Source organism: Zingiber officinale, chromosome 4A, assembly GCF_018446385.1.
Source record: "Zingiber officinale cultivar Zhangliang chromosome 4A, Zo_v1.1, whole genome shotgun sequence".
NCBI lineage: Eukaryota > Viridiplantae > Streptophyta > Magnoliopsida > Zingiberales > Zingiberaceae > Zingiber > Zingiber officinale.
Window position 1 is genome coordinate 99,117,098 of NC_055992.1, and position 14,052 is coordinate 99,131,149.

Sequence of the window (14,052 nt, forward strand, 5' to 3'; positions counted from 1 at the left end):
CGACCTTCTAATGGTTTGTTCCTTTCCATTTTGGTTGTGAGCTACTGTTTATAATTTATAAGGTACTGATAACATCATCTTCTGCATGTGGCACCACATACCATGTTATCTACAGTATAAATTAATTGAACAACTACAACTAAATGTAGACAATTTGACCAAATGTGATTCTTTATTCATAATGAATGTTTACAAAGCTTAGGCTTTCAGTATACACTCCAACATTATCTTGTTCCGCTTGCATCGCATCCCTCTGACCCCTTCGATTTTCCACTACTTTTACTACCCAAAGCTTTCCGATCAGTCGGACACCTTCCTCTTGCAAGCTCGCCCTGGTCTGGTCTTTTTTGACAGGGTACCCTCCTCCAATAAACATTGGAGGGAATATTTCTTTTTTGTTCATTTTCCCAACCGTCCCTCCTTCTAAACCACTTGGCAACTTTCGTTAGGGCCTCAACCTTCACTGCCCCGCTATAAAAGTGCTCCGGACTACTTGCATGCTGCCTCCATGATGGTTGGTCAGAAGTTCAATATTCACAAGTTGCTAGAGGAAGGAGTTCTGACACTCTTTGACCTTAGCCCGATCAACCCGTCCAAGCCGATCGACTTAGGTAAACTGTTCACTTTCTTCTCTTCTCTTTGTCTAACTGATTTCTTTCTTTATTTTGCAGCCGACATCATGATGAGGGCACGCTTGGTCGGGCGATCAAAGCTTTCCAACGCCGAAGTTGACAAAGTAGTGGTCAAAGTTTTGGCCGAGCAGGGATTTCAACAGGAAGATCTTCCAGAGCAGATACCCCCCGTGCACGAGCTTATTCATGAGGCCGATGGGGAGTCGGGCCAGGTGCCAGTCGAAGGAGCAGCGACTGTTGAGCCGATCGTAGAGCTTCCAGCCGATCAACTAGCTCCATATGAGGGCTCACAATCGGAAGTGCCGCTTGAGAATACGCGCAAGAGGCGTCGAGCGGAGAAAGCTGCTCGCTCCGCGTCTTCAGCAGCGAGGATCGCCGATTGGCCTGGTGCTTCCGGACCGATATTGTCGGAGGCCGCCAATATCTCCTCCGATCGGACACCCTCCGACCCTCTTGTCACCTCTCCAATCGCCAGCCTGCTGCCACTATTGGCTCAAGGCCGTATCTGTTGGATCGAGACCACGCTAGAGGGGGGGTGAATAGCGTGCGTGGCTATTTCTTTCGATTATCGGAAAACAAATGAGTAAAAGCGCAGCGGAATGAAGAAATAACAAACACAGAGAGACAAGGAGATTTACTTCGTTCGGAGCCTAAGGCGACTCCTACTCGAAGGCCCGCGATCCTTGATCGCTTTCCGTGGGCAACAACTATAAGCTCGTAAAATGTACAATAAGATATTACAATTGAAAGAACTAAAACAAATTATACCGACAACAGTAAAGTAGCAGAATCTGAAGCTCCGGGTTGTCGGGGACTTGTAACAGCACTTCTGGGTGTTTCTAGAGCAGCTTGTAGCGTAAGGATTGCTTGGAGTTCGTTGTTGTACTTGTGCTGCACCTCGACCCTTCTTTTATATGAGGTTCTGGGCGCCTGGATCCCTTCCGGGCGCCTGGAGTGTGACGTGGCCAACCAACCAGGATGCTCCACGTGTTAACTTCGCGCAGGGGATAAACTTTGGTCCCGGGCGCCCGGACAGCCTTTTTCCAGCAGGTTCCTCACCTGCAAACAAAGGTTAGTCCGAGCAAAATCCCCTGCAAGACAGTGTTAGAATAAGACAAAACATCGTAAAGAAGAATTGACAGTCTTCGGACTGTCCGAGTCTGACTTCGGATTTCCAACCGGAAATCCTAGGTCGACCCAACGCCTACTGTTCCCTCTACGGGGAACGCGTCCTCACCTACTCCACTCAGGAGATTTACCTGTTGCCAGTCGATCCTCCAGATCGACTGGACTTTTGCTCAGCACTCGATGCTTCCGGACTTTCTGCTGGACATCCGCTTCCCGGCTAGTCCAGACTTTCACCTGGTTCGCGACACCAGGACTTTCCACCTAGGGTTACACCCCCTAGGACTTTTGCCTGAAGCCATCGAGCTGCCAAGACTTTTCGCATAGGGTTACCACCCCCTATGACCTAGGGTTACCACCCCCTAGGGTTTTTCCCTTTGCCTAACCGCAGCTAGGACTTTCCTGAAATACTCATTCAACCATGTTAGATTACAACAACCCTTAACTTTGAATCCTTTGCCATTATCAAAACTCAGGTTCGATCGTCGGATGCTTCCCGCACCAACAATCTCCCCCTTTTTGATTATGGCAACCCAAATTCAAAGTTAAGTAAAAGAAACAAATGCATAAGTATATTAAGCAAGCTTAAGTATATAAATTCAAATGAACGCCTAACTTAAGCTAACACTTAAACTTTTTGTAAGCTTTTTGTGAAGCTCCCCCTTAATACAGGGTTTCCTATTTCCTTTTTTGAATTTCTCTACTTTGAATTTCTCTACTCTCCCCCTTTGCCATATATAAAAAATGAGCTAGTGTTGAAAAACTTAATTTTTCAAGACAGAATTAAAAACATTTTAACTTAGGCAAGGAAAGTGAAGGACAACACCTTAGAATTTATTTTGTTTAAATAGACATAGAAAAACATGAGCTCTTTTTGAGTCTATAGAGTCTATAGAAAAACATTAGTTTCCAAAATTTTTATAGAAAAATTTTCAAACTACAAGTTTCAACTTCAGAGATTTTCAAATAAATTTACAAGGAAAAATAATTTTTAAAGCTTTAACAACTTAATGAATTTTCAAAAGGGTTTAAAAAAAAATTTTCAAAGAAGAAGATATTTGAAAGTTAAGTTTGGAGAAAATTTTGATAAAACTGCTTAAGGAATGTTTTTGAGATAAATTTCAGGAATACTTAAGGCAAAGGAGAAGAGATAACCTTAATTTTGTTTTAGTAAGGTATCAGTGTTCTAAAGTCCAAGTATGAGTCAAGATTTGGTTTTGATCAGGTATCAGAGCCCTTAAGTACAAACATGCTTAAACTTTAATATTGCCTCCACCAACTGTCTAACCATTTAGCTACTTGCTGATGGTTATTCAAGTCAAGTCATATTGATCCAGTTAGATTTGACTAACGCTGGAAGACTTGATTTGATTACTGTTAATTATGTATTTAATGCCCAGACTCATATTGATGCACAGAAATAAACATTCTTGAGTCCAGGCTGTACCCTATGCATCTCACACCGTTCTATGTTTTACAAACACAATCAAGGTAAACCTAGGTGTTTGTGAGATGCTCTGGCTGAGTCCTGGAGGAACATGATTTCTAAGGGTACAATCCTAGACTAAGTCCAACTTTCGAAAGTCTAGTAAAGTGGGGATTTTGGTAAATCAATTTTGCCTAGAAGTTAAAAAACAAGTAAAGAATATAAAGTTATAGTATCTATTCTACCCAACATATACCTATTTGTCTTCTAAGTGAGCTGAACTCAAGTTCAGGTAAGGGTTTTGTGAAAATGTCAGCTAGGTTTGATTTTGACTCAACATAGTTGAGTATAATATCACCCTTAGCTATATGATCCCTTACAAAATGATGTTTCACCTCTATATGTTTAGTCCTTGAGTGATGAATTGGGTTTTTTGTTAGATTTATTGAACTTATATTATCAATTGAAATTTTTGTTTTATGATATTCTAGCTGATAGTCTTTAAGAGTATGCATCATCCATAGCAATTGAGATGCGCATTCACCTAAGGCTATATATTCATCTTCAGTGGTAGATAAAGCAACACATTGTTGCTTTCTACTTGACCAACTTACAAGGCATTGCCCTAGAAATTGACAACTGCCACTTGTGCTTTTTCTATCTAACTTGCATCCAGCGTAATCTGAGTCAGAATAGCCATGAAGGTCAAGAGTGCAAGTTCTAGGGTACCAGAGTCCTATATTTAGAGTACCTTTAATGTACCTAAGTATTCTTTTAACATAGGTTAAGTGTGACTCTTTTGCACAGGATTGGTATCTTGCGCACATACCTACAGCAAACAATATATCAGGTCGGCTTGCAGTTAGGTACAGTAAGCTACCTATTACACTTCTATAATATTTTGGGTCTACTGGTTTTCCTGCTGGGTCAGAGTCAATATTGATGTTGGTTGCCATTGGAGTATTTATTATTTTTGAATTTTTCATGCAGAATTTTTTAATTAACTCTTTAGCATATTTAGTTTGATAAATGTAAATTCCATCTTTAGTTTGTTTTATTTGTAAGCCTAAGAAAAAATTAAGTTCACCCACCATACTCATTTCAAATTCATTTTCCATTAATCTAACAAATTCTTTTAGAAATTCAGAGTTAGTGGATCCAAAAATTATATCATCCACATAGATTTGGGCTATGAAGATGTCTTTTTCTACAGTTTTTACAAATAGAGTTGGATCTATTTGACCTTGGTTGAAGCCTTTGGATATTAAGTGATTGGATAATCGTTCATACCATGCCCTAGGGGCTTGTTTAAGTCCATACAAGGCCTTTTTTAACTTGAATACGTGAGTAGGATTGTTTAAGTCTTCAAATCCTGGGGGTTGACTTACATAGACCTCTTCTTTGATGAAACCATTTAAAAAGGCTGACTTAACATCCATTTGGTATAATTTAAACCCTTTATTTGCTGCATAGGCTAATAGCATTCGAATGGATTCGAGTCTAGCTACCGGTGCATAGGTTTCATCATAGTCTAATCCTTCAACTTGACTAAATCCTTTGGCTACTAGTCTGGCTTTGTTTCTTATGATATCACCCTGATCATCCAACTTATTTCTAAAAACCCATTTGGTGTCTATTATTGATTTATCTTTGGGTTTAGGTACAAGGTCCCAGACTTGGTTTCTCTCAAATTGGGCTAATTCCTCCTGCATAGCTATGATCCAGTTCGGGTCGGGTAGTGCTTCTTCTATTGTTTTAGGTTCGATTTTAGAAATTAGGGCAATCTGACTATGGATTCTATAGGAAGATCTAGTTCTTGTTAGGATCGGTTGAGCTAGAGGGGGGGGGGGGTGAATGGCTCACTTCTTTTACTGACCAACTTTGTATCCACCTCCTCAAGGAGGTGACTAGTCCAAGGATCCACACCACTCACACTCTTTCACTATCAAAAGCCCTCCTTCTCGGAATCACACCGAAGGTGGAGAAACCTTAACAGAAATACACCTCTCCCTTTTCTTCAAAATAAATATCACAAATGCTACAAAGAAGAAGTAGAGAAGGATTACAAGCTTTTACCAGCTTCTTCTTTGCAGATGAGATTTTAATACGCAGTGGAGAGGAGCTTGAACCCTTTGCTTTGAATCTTGATCACTTGAGAGCTTTCAAAAGGCTTGGAGAGCAATGGAACAGTATGTTTTTGCGTTGTTGTTGTTTTCCAGTTTCTTCCCGTGTTTTATACGTTGAGAAAACTAGCCATTTCTCACGCCGCCGTCGCCGTGGATCGATTGAGGTCATATTCCAATCGATTCACAACTATCCGTTGGAAGCCATCGCGTCAAGATCGACGGTGCAGATTCTTTTATTTGACTTGGATCGATTGGGGTAGCGTTTGAATCGATTCAAGCGCTTGCTCATGAACGTGAATCGATCGGCCGATCAATTCAATACCTTGAATCGATCGGCTGATCGATTCAGAGTGATTCTGTGCTTCGCACAGAATGTTCACGGATCGATCGGCCGATCGATCCAGTACCTTGAATCGATCGGATGATCGATCCAGACACATTCTGTGCTGCGCAGAACTTTACCAATCGATCAACCAATCGATTGCCTTACCTTCAATCGATCGGCTGATCGATTCAGAGGCAATTTGCCGCACATCTATGTCTGAATCGATTTTCCAGTCGATCTCTGACAATGAGCCTATCACACACATAATCTTGTGACTTGCAGGAGCTTCTCTTGCCAAGAATCCGGTCCCCGACCTTCTTGGACTTCTCTTGCCTTGCATCTGGTCTTCTGACCTGCAAGAACTCTTTTTTGCCAAGAATCCAGTCCTCGACCTTCTTGGTCTTCTCTTGCATCTGGTCTTCTGACCTGCAAGAAACTTCTCCTGCAAACTCACAATGCATGTTAGTTCCACCATATTAACCTAAACTTAAATAATTGTCAACACATTGAAACTTCCAGGGCATGATTGCACCAACAATCTCCCCCTTTTTGATGTTTGACAATCTATTTAAGTTTAGGCTAATTTTCAATACAATGATAAATAATGATTGTAGCTTGCTGAAATAATAATTGCATAATTGCAGTAAACTTGATTTTAATTTACTAAGATAGGCATAACCAATAAGCATACTTCAACATAGATCTCCCCCTTTGTCAAAAATCAAAAGCAAATAACTCCCCCTCAATAAGTGCACAAGGCAAATATGATAAATCCGAGGAATGCTCCCCCTAAAACACATATATCAACAGAACATAACAACACTGAAATGTAGAATCAAAAGGAGAGTGTAGCAAAAAAAATATCATACATTCAAAATAAAAGAGAGTTCACAAAAAGGACCCCAGAACAACCATCCATATAACAAGATAAAAATACATCATATAGGAACATAAAACTCGATAAGCTCGTCTCCAGGAGGAGTGGGATCAGGATCAGCAGCTGGAGCGGACGTAGTAGCCGGAGCAGGAACCGCCGCAGAGTCAGGATCAGGGGCATCCTCAGCAGGGGGAACAGGGGCGGGGGATGGTCCAGACTGAGACGGGTGAACCGTCACCCACGAGCCCACTAAGTCCACTAGTGTGTCCAGAGTCCGCTGCATCGAAGTCATAGTCGCCTGCATCGAAGTCTGCTGCTGGACCACGGTATCCAACGTGGTACGCGGGCTGGCTACCTCCAGGGTCAGCTCCTCAAGGCGAGTGGAAACCGTCTCCTCAAGAGTCGGAGAAGCTGGCCCATGGAACTCCTCCTCAGCCTCATCCTCCGCAGGTGCCTCCCCCTTGTGGCGAGCTCGGGGTCGCTCCCCAAAAGCACGGCCGTCGATCCATCTAACTCCAGCCGGACCACCAATAAGACCCGACTTCTTGAAGGAGCGTGAAGAAATCCGAGAATAAGCCACGGCCATGTGCTCCAAACGTCCCTGCGAGACATCAACCTTCTGAGACCCCAGCCAATCTGTGATCAGATGCCCGAAAGGCATATGTATCGTCTGCTGCACGGGCTGGGTGAAATGGATGATGCAATGAAAGATATTCAGAGGAATGTTGATGTCGAGGGAATGACGAATGGCATAGAGAGCAAACATATGAGGCGGTCGTAGAACGGCTAGAGCACGAGAGGCAATGGGGAAAAGACAGTTGATGATCACTTTAAACAAAGCGGCATTTTCAGCCGATAACTCAAGAGAAGAAAACTTAGTGATTTGAGCATCTGGCCCATCCGGACGAGGACGACCAAAGAAGAACTGATGCATGGAGGCAATGCTAATATGCTCAAAAGGTGGAGGCAGCTCATCGGGAAGATTCGGATAAAAGACAAAATCATTGTTTGAGGGTAGACATTCGAGATAAGATTGAAGAATCTCATAAGAGAAGTCCAGGCTCCGTTTTGCAACACGAGTGAGATAATTTACACCATCTGAAGTGTGTAAATTATTATAGAATTCGGAGACAAGACCTATATTGACGTCCCTCTCACAGGTCAACAAGGAGTCAAGTTTATAATGCTTGAACCTATTATAGGTATCAAAACAGGATGTCCTATAGTATGGTAAATCAACTGATCTAGGGGGTATAAGTTTGAAAGCATTTTTGGTGAAAGCTTGTTGCATTGCAGCATTTGGAAACCTAGGGTCAGTGGGAGGTTGAGGACGTGAGGAAGGAACAGACGACCCTTCGCCCGATTCACGGACCTTTTGTTTCTTTCTGTGGGATAGAAAACAAATGCACGAGATGCCCAGGGTTGACAGTGAACGGGAAGGAATACAAAGTGCGTGAGGAAGGGACAGTGAATGGTTTGACAGTAATGCAAAGATTCAAGGGTAATGCAAGTAATGCAATGCATGAGGGATAATGCAAAGCACAAAGACACACACAAAAAAAAAATACAGATTAGGTCAAGAATAGGAGCAAAAAGGAACACCAAGGAGTAGAGCAACGAGGTTTACCTAGGTTTAGGGTTTGGAGTCCGCATTTTGTGTGAGGACGCGGAGAAGAGGAAGGGAGCTGCCCAGTGCGTCGAGAGAGAACTGGAAGAGAAATGGAATAGCTTCTCTTCGCCGGAGAAGCACGCCAGAGTGACGATCGAGACAGGCAGAACCATCGCCTGGGAAGTCGCCTAGGGCAAAAACCGCGTCGGGAGAGAGAAAGGAAAAAAACATTAAGGGATCGATTCGGATCCACGGGTTTAAGACGGGTTTTGGGGCTTCGATCGATCGACCGATCGATTGAGAGTAATTGAATCGATCGGTCGATCGATTCACAATGCTTCTATGAAAGTCGAACAAAAGGCTGAATCGATCCATGGATCGATTCAGACGCCTTCTGTGGAAAAACGAAAGGGTGTCTCAATCGATCCACTGATCGATCGAGGTGCGCTGAATCGATCCATTGATCGATTCAGATGCCCTCTGTGAACAAGCACGAGCCTCCCAATCGATTGACCAATCGATTGGGAAGCCTGATTTTTCAGCACAGCTGAAAAACTTTCAGACCTAGGATTTGGAAAAACACAACTAAATGTACACTACCCCAAAAATCACGAAAATTTGCATAGACACTATATGTATGTCCCAAATTATAAGAAAAAGAAATTTTAATAAAAATGAACTCGCCTTAGTGACAACTTACACAAAACCAAAAATTATTGAAAACTTCAAAGATATGAGGAAGTTTGTATCTACCTGTTTCATAATAATCCCCATCTAATAACACACTTCAACCAATGTTTCAGAAGTGATTTGTTATATGGTTAATTGAAAATTTCCAATCATAATCGTAGGGCAACGAGCACATGAGTTGTACACTTGCTTTCCCTATGATTGGACAAATGAATGTTTCATGTTAAAATCATTTTTCTTGACCAATTTAATGCATCATAACAAGCATTATGATCGAGATAAATGCTCCTAACCTCTCACCCCCATCTAAATCACACAAAGAAGATACCCCTAAGTGTTTGTGAGAGGCAAAAATTTAGGTGAAGAACCCAAAGGCTCTACCTATAAAGTGACCATGGAGGATTTGATTTAATCAATATAACACATTCCCAATTCTCTTCTAAGAAAGCTAAATTCAACTTCGGGAAGAGGTTTGGTGAAGATATCGGCTAAGTTAGATTTTGATCCAACATAATTTAAAATGATATCACCTCGAGTTACATGATCACGGATAAAATGATGTTTAACCTCTATGTGTTTCGTTCTTGAATGATGAACAGGATTTTTTGTTAAATTGATTGTACTCACATTATCACAAAGTACTTGAACATTGTTATAGGTAAGTTTATAGTCTTCTAGAGTATGAGTCATCCACAATAATTGCGATACACACTCTCCCATGGCAATATATTCCGCTTCGGTTGTGGAGAGAGCTACACAATGTTGTTTTCTACTTGACCAACTTACTAAAGAGGACCCTAGAAATTGACAACTACCACTAGTGCTTTTGCGATCCAACTTGCATCCGGCATAATCGGAATCGGTATAGCCCACTAGGTCAAAAGTTTCGGTTCTAGGATACCAAAGACCAACATTTTGAGTCCCCTTGAGATAACGAAGAATTCGCTTAACGACACTCAAATGTGACTCCTTGGCACAAGATTGATACCTAGCACATATACCTACGGCGAAAAGTATATCCGGTCTACTAGCCGTGAGATAGAGAAGACTTCCTATAGCACTACGATACACTTTGGAGTCAACTTCTTTCCCCTCAATGTCTTTATCCAACTTAGTATTTGTGGCCATGGGGGTAGATATTTCCTTTGCATTTTCCATTCCAAATTTCTTAAATAGCTCTTTGACATATTTGGATTGATGAATGTAAATGCCTTCTTTTGTTTGCTTAATTTGTAATCCTAGGAAAAATGTCAACTCACCAACCAAACTCATTTCGAATTCACTCTCCATGTGATTAATGAATTCATTTAAAATCTTTATTTGTGGAACCACAAATAATGTCATCTACATATACTTGGGCCACAAACAAATCATTACCATTATTTTTCAAGAATAAAGTAGGATCAATTTTCCTCTATGAAATCCTTTTGATACTAGAGATGTTGGCAATCGTTGATACCAAGCCCGAGGAGCTTGTTTTAGTCCATATAAGGCCTTTTTAAGTTTATATACATGGGTTGGACACTCCAAATTTTCAAATCCCGGTGGTTGCTCAACATATACTTCTTCCTTTATTACACCATTTAAAAATGCTGATTTTACATCCATTTGGTACAATTTGAAGCCCTTGTGGGCGGCAAAGGCCAACATCATTCTAATTGACTCCAATCTTGCTACAGGTGCATAAGTTTCATCATAGTCCAACCCTTCTACTTGATTGAAACCCCTAGCGACCAATCTAGCTTTGTTTCTCACCACTATCCCTTTATCATCAAGTTTGTTCCTAAAGACCCATTTTGTATCAATAATTGATTTGTTGTTAGGCCTAGGAACTAAATCCCAAACTTGACTTCTCTCAAATTGAGATAATTCATCTTGCATTGCTAAAATCCAATCCGGATCAAACAAGGCATCATCAATGGTTTTTGGTTCTATTTGAGATATTAGGGCAACTTGACTTCCTTCATTTCTAAAGTAAGATCGAGTTCTCACTCCTTGAGTAATGTCTCCTACTACTTGATCTAAGGGATGATTTACATGAGTCCTAGTAGGTCTTGAGTCTTGATTTGTTATAATTTCGGGTTCAAGTGGCAAAGGTTCATTTTTCTCACCATCACTTTCTTGATATTCTTCTCCTTGATGATTTACCTCATTTAGTGTTAGTTTTTCTAACTCAAATTGTAATTCTTCATCGTTTGTTCTTATAGAGTTTAAAGAGGGATTTTCTTCAAATACAACATTTAGTGATTCTTCAACTAGTTTTGATCTTTTGTTGTAAATTCGGTATGCCTTGCTATGACTTGAGTAACCTACAAGAATCCCCTCATCCGCCTTAGCGGAAAACTTTCCCAAGTGATCCTTGGTGTTTAGAATATAGACCTTACACCCAAATACTCTAAGATGCTTAATTGTAGGTTGTTTACCAAACCACAATTCATGAGGTGTTTTCCTAGAAACCTATGTATTAAAGTTCGATTTTGGACATAACAAGTTGTATTGATTGCTTCGACCCATAGGAAACTATGTAGTGAATATTCATTTAACATGCTCCTAGCGGCCTCTTGTAACACCCTATTTTCCTCTCAACAACTCCATTTTGTTGAGGTGTTCTAGGGTTGAAAACTCATGTTTGTAGCCTTTTTCCATACAAAACTTGTGAATCTATCATTTTCAAACTCACCTCCATGATCACTTCTTATTTTGTTTATCTTATGAGCCTTTTCATTTTCTACTCTATTACAAAAAGCAATCAAGGTATCTAGAGTTTGATCCTTATGTTTCAAGAAAAACACCCATGTATATCTAGTGTAATCATCCACAATTACAAAGCAATATCTACTACCATTTAAAGAAGTATATTTGCTACTATCAAATAAATCCATGTGAATGAGCTCTAAAGCATTTGAAGTACTTACAACATTTTTACCTTTATGAGTAGCTTTGGTTTGCTTACCCATTTGACATGCATCACATATTTTGTCCTTTTGAAACTTCAACTTTGGCAATCCGTGCACCAACTCCTTCCTTGAGAGATTTTTGATATTCTTCATGTTAGTGTGAGCGAGTCTCCGGTGCCAAAGCCACGTCTCCTCTTCTTTTGACATGAGACACTTAGCAAACACATTAGTAGCACCAAATAGTTCAACTTGATAAATATTTTCTTTTCTATGGCCTATGAGAACATTGGTGTTTAGTTCACTATGTTTGACTAGGCATTGAGATGAGTTGAACTCAACTCTATACCCCGAGTCACATAGTTGACTAACACTCAAGAGATTAAAAGCCATGCCTTTTACTAGTAACACATTCTTTATTACAAATTTCTCGGAAATTCTAATATCTCCAATTCCTATAACTTTTAGCTCACCACTATTACCAAAAGAAACGGTACCTTTACTTTTGTGTCTAAATGATGAAAATTTTGATGAGTCTCCCGTCATATGCTTAGAGCATCCACTATCTACAAACCATGTTGTTGGATGCTCCCCCTTTACGCATGCCTGTTTAAACACGATGAACCAAATGTTTTGGTACCCACACTTTGGGTCCGGTAGCATCAATAACAAATTGCTTGGGTACCCAAGCTTGAACACCCTTAACCCTTGAAGCATGGTTTCTACTAATTAGGGACATGAATTTAACTTCCTTATCTTGAGATGTGAAACCTAGTCCCGCTTTATTGTGCACGCCTCTTTGAGCTCCTAGAATCATGTCTAAGTATTTTGAGCTTGAAGTAAATTTTACTAGAGCACATCTAAGATCATCAACTTGTGATTTCAATGATACATTTTCTTTTTCAAGATCATCAACATCATTTTTGTCATTTTCATGAAGCATGCAACTTTCACATGGCACAATTTCATTTTTGAGTGATTTCAATTCATTTTGCAATCTTTTGACCTTCCCTTTTGATTTAGCTAGTGCATTGGTTAAGCATGCAATGGTGGCATACATCTTATCAAGCTTGGGAGAAATTACCTCATCATCACTAGAAGATGACTCACTTGAAGACTCCACCTCTTCTTCATGACTATCTTCATCTTCACTATCTTCTACATGACTTAAGGCCATGAGAGCCATGTGCTTTGAGCTCTTCCTTTCATCTTCTTCCGATGAGCTTGATGATGAGTCATCCCATGTGGCTTTCAACGCCTTCTTCTTTTTCTTGATCTTTTCCTCTTGCTTCTTCAACTTCGGACACTCCGTTTTGTAGTGCCCCTTTTTCTTACATTCATAGCAAATTACATCAGTTTTATTCTTAGAATCCACAAGAGATTTACCTTTTCTTTTCTCATCATTGAAGATTTTCTTAACATCCTTTTTGTCAAACTTCCTTGAATGTCTCATCATTCTTCGAACGAAGTTTGCCATTTCACTTGATGATAGCTCTTCATCACTATCACTATCACTATCTTGTTCGGATTCTGAAGATGACTCCTTCTTCTCCTTTTTCTTTTCCTTGTTCTTCTTTTTGCTCTTTTCACCTGCAACCAATGCTATACCTTTCTCCTTATGGCTTGTGTTAGCTTGCTCATGCAATTCAAGTTCACAGAATAATTCATCCAATTTCACTATTGACAAATCCCTTGAAACCTTATAAGCATCCACCATGGATGACCATAAAGAGTTTCTTGGGAAAGATTTTAAAGCATACCTTATGAGATCTCGGTTCTCCACACTCTCTCCAACTGAATGCAGACCATTTAGGAGTTCCTTGAATCTCCCATGTAGTGAGCTTACCGTTTCTCCATCCTTCATGGTGAAGTTTTGAAGTTGATTTATCAACAAATCCCTCTTTGCAATTCTTGAATCCTTGGTGCCTTCATTTAGTTCAATAAGCTTATCCCACAAATCCTTGGCACTCTTAAAGGGTCCAACTTTGTTGAGTTGTTCCGAGCTTAATCCACATTGAAGAGTCACAATCGCCTTTGCATTTGCTTGAGCCTTCATTTTTTGTTCAACAGTCCACTTGGATGACTCAAGCATTTTTCCATTTTCAGTTGGCGCCATGAATCCCTCCGTGATTGAGAACCACATATCAATTTCGGTCATTAGATAGTGTTCCATGCGGCTCTTCCAATAAGCAAAATTGCTGCCTTCATAGAATGGTGGTCGTGAAGTACTAAGTCCCTCCTTCATTGACATCTTGTAGCTCTTTAACTTGTGCTTTCTTGACGATGAATCCTCAAAAGCAAACCAATGCTCTGATACCACTTGTTAGGATCGGTTGAGCTAGAGGGGG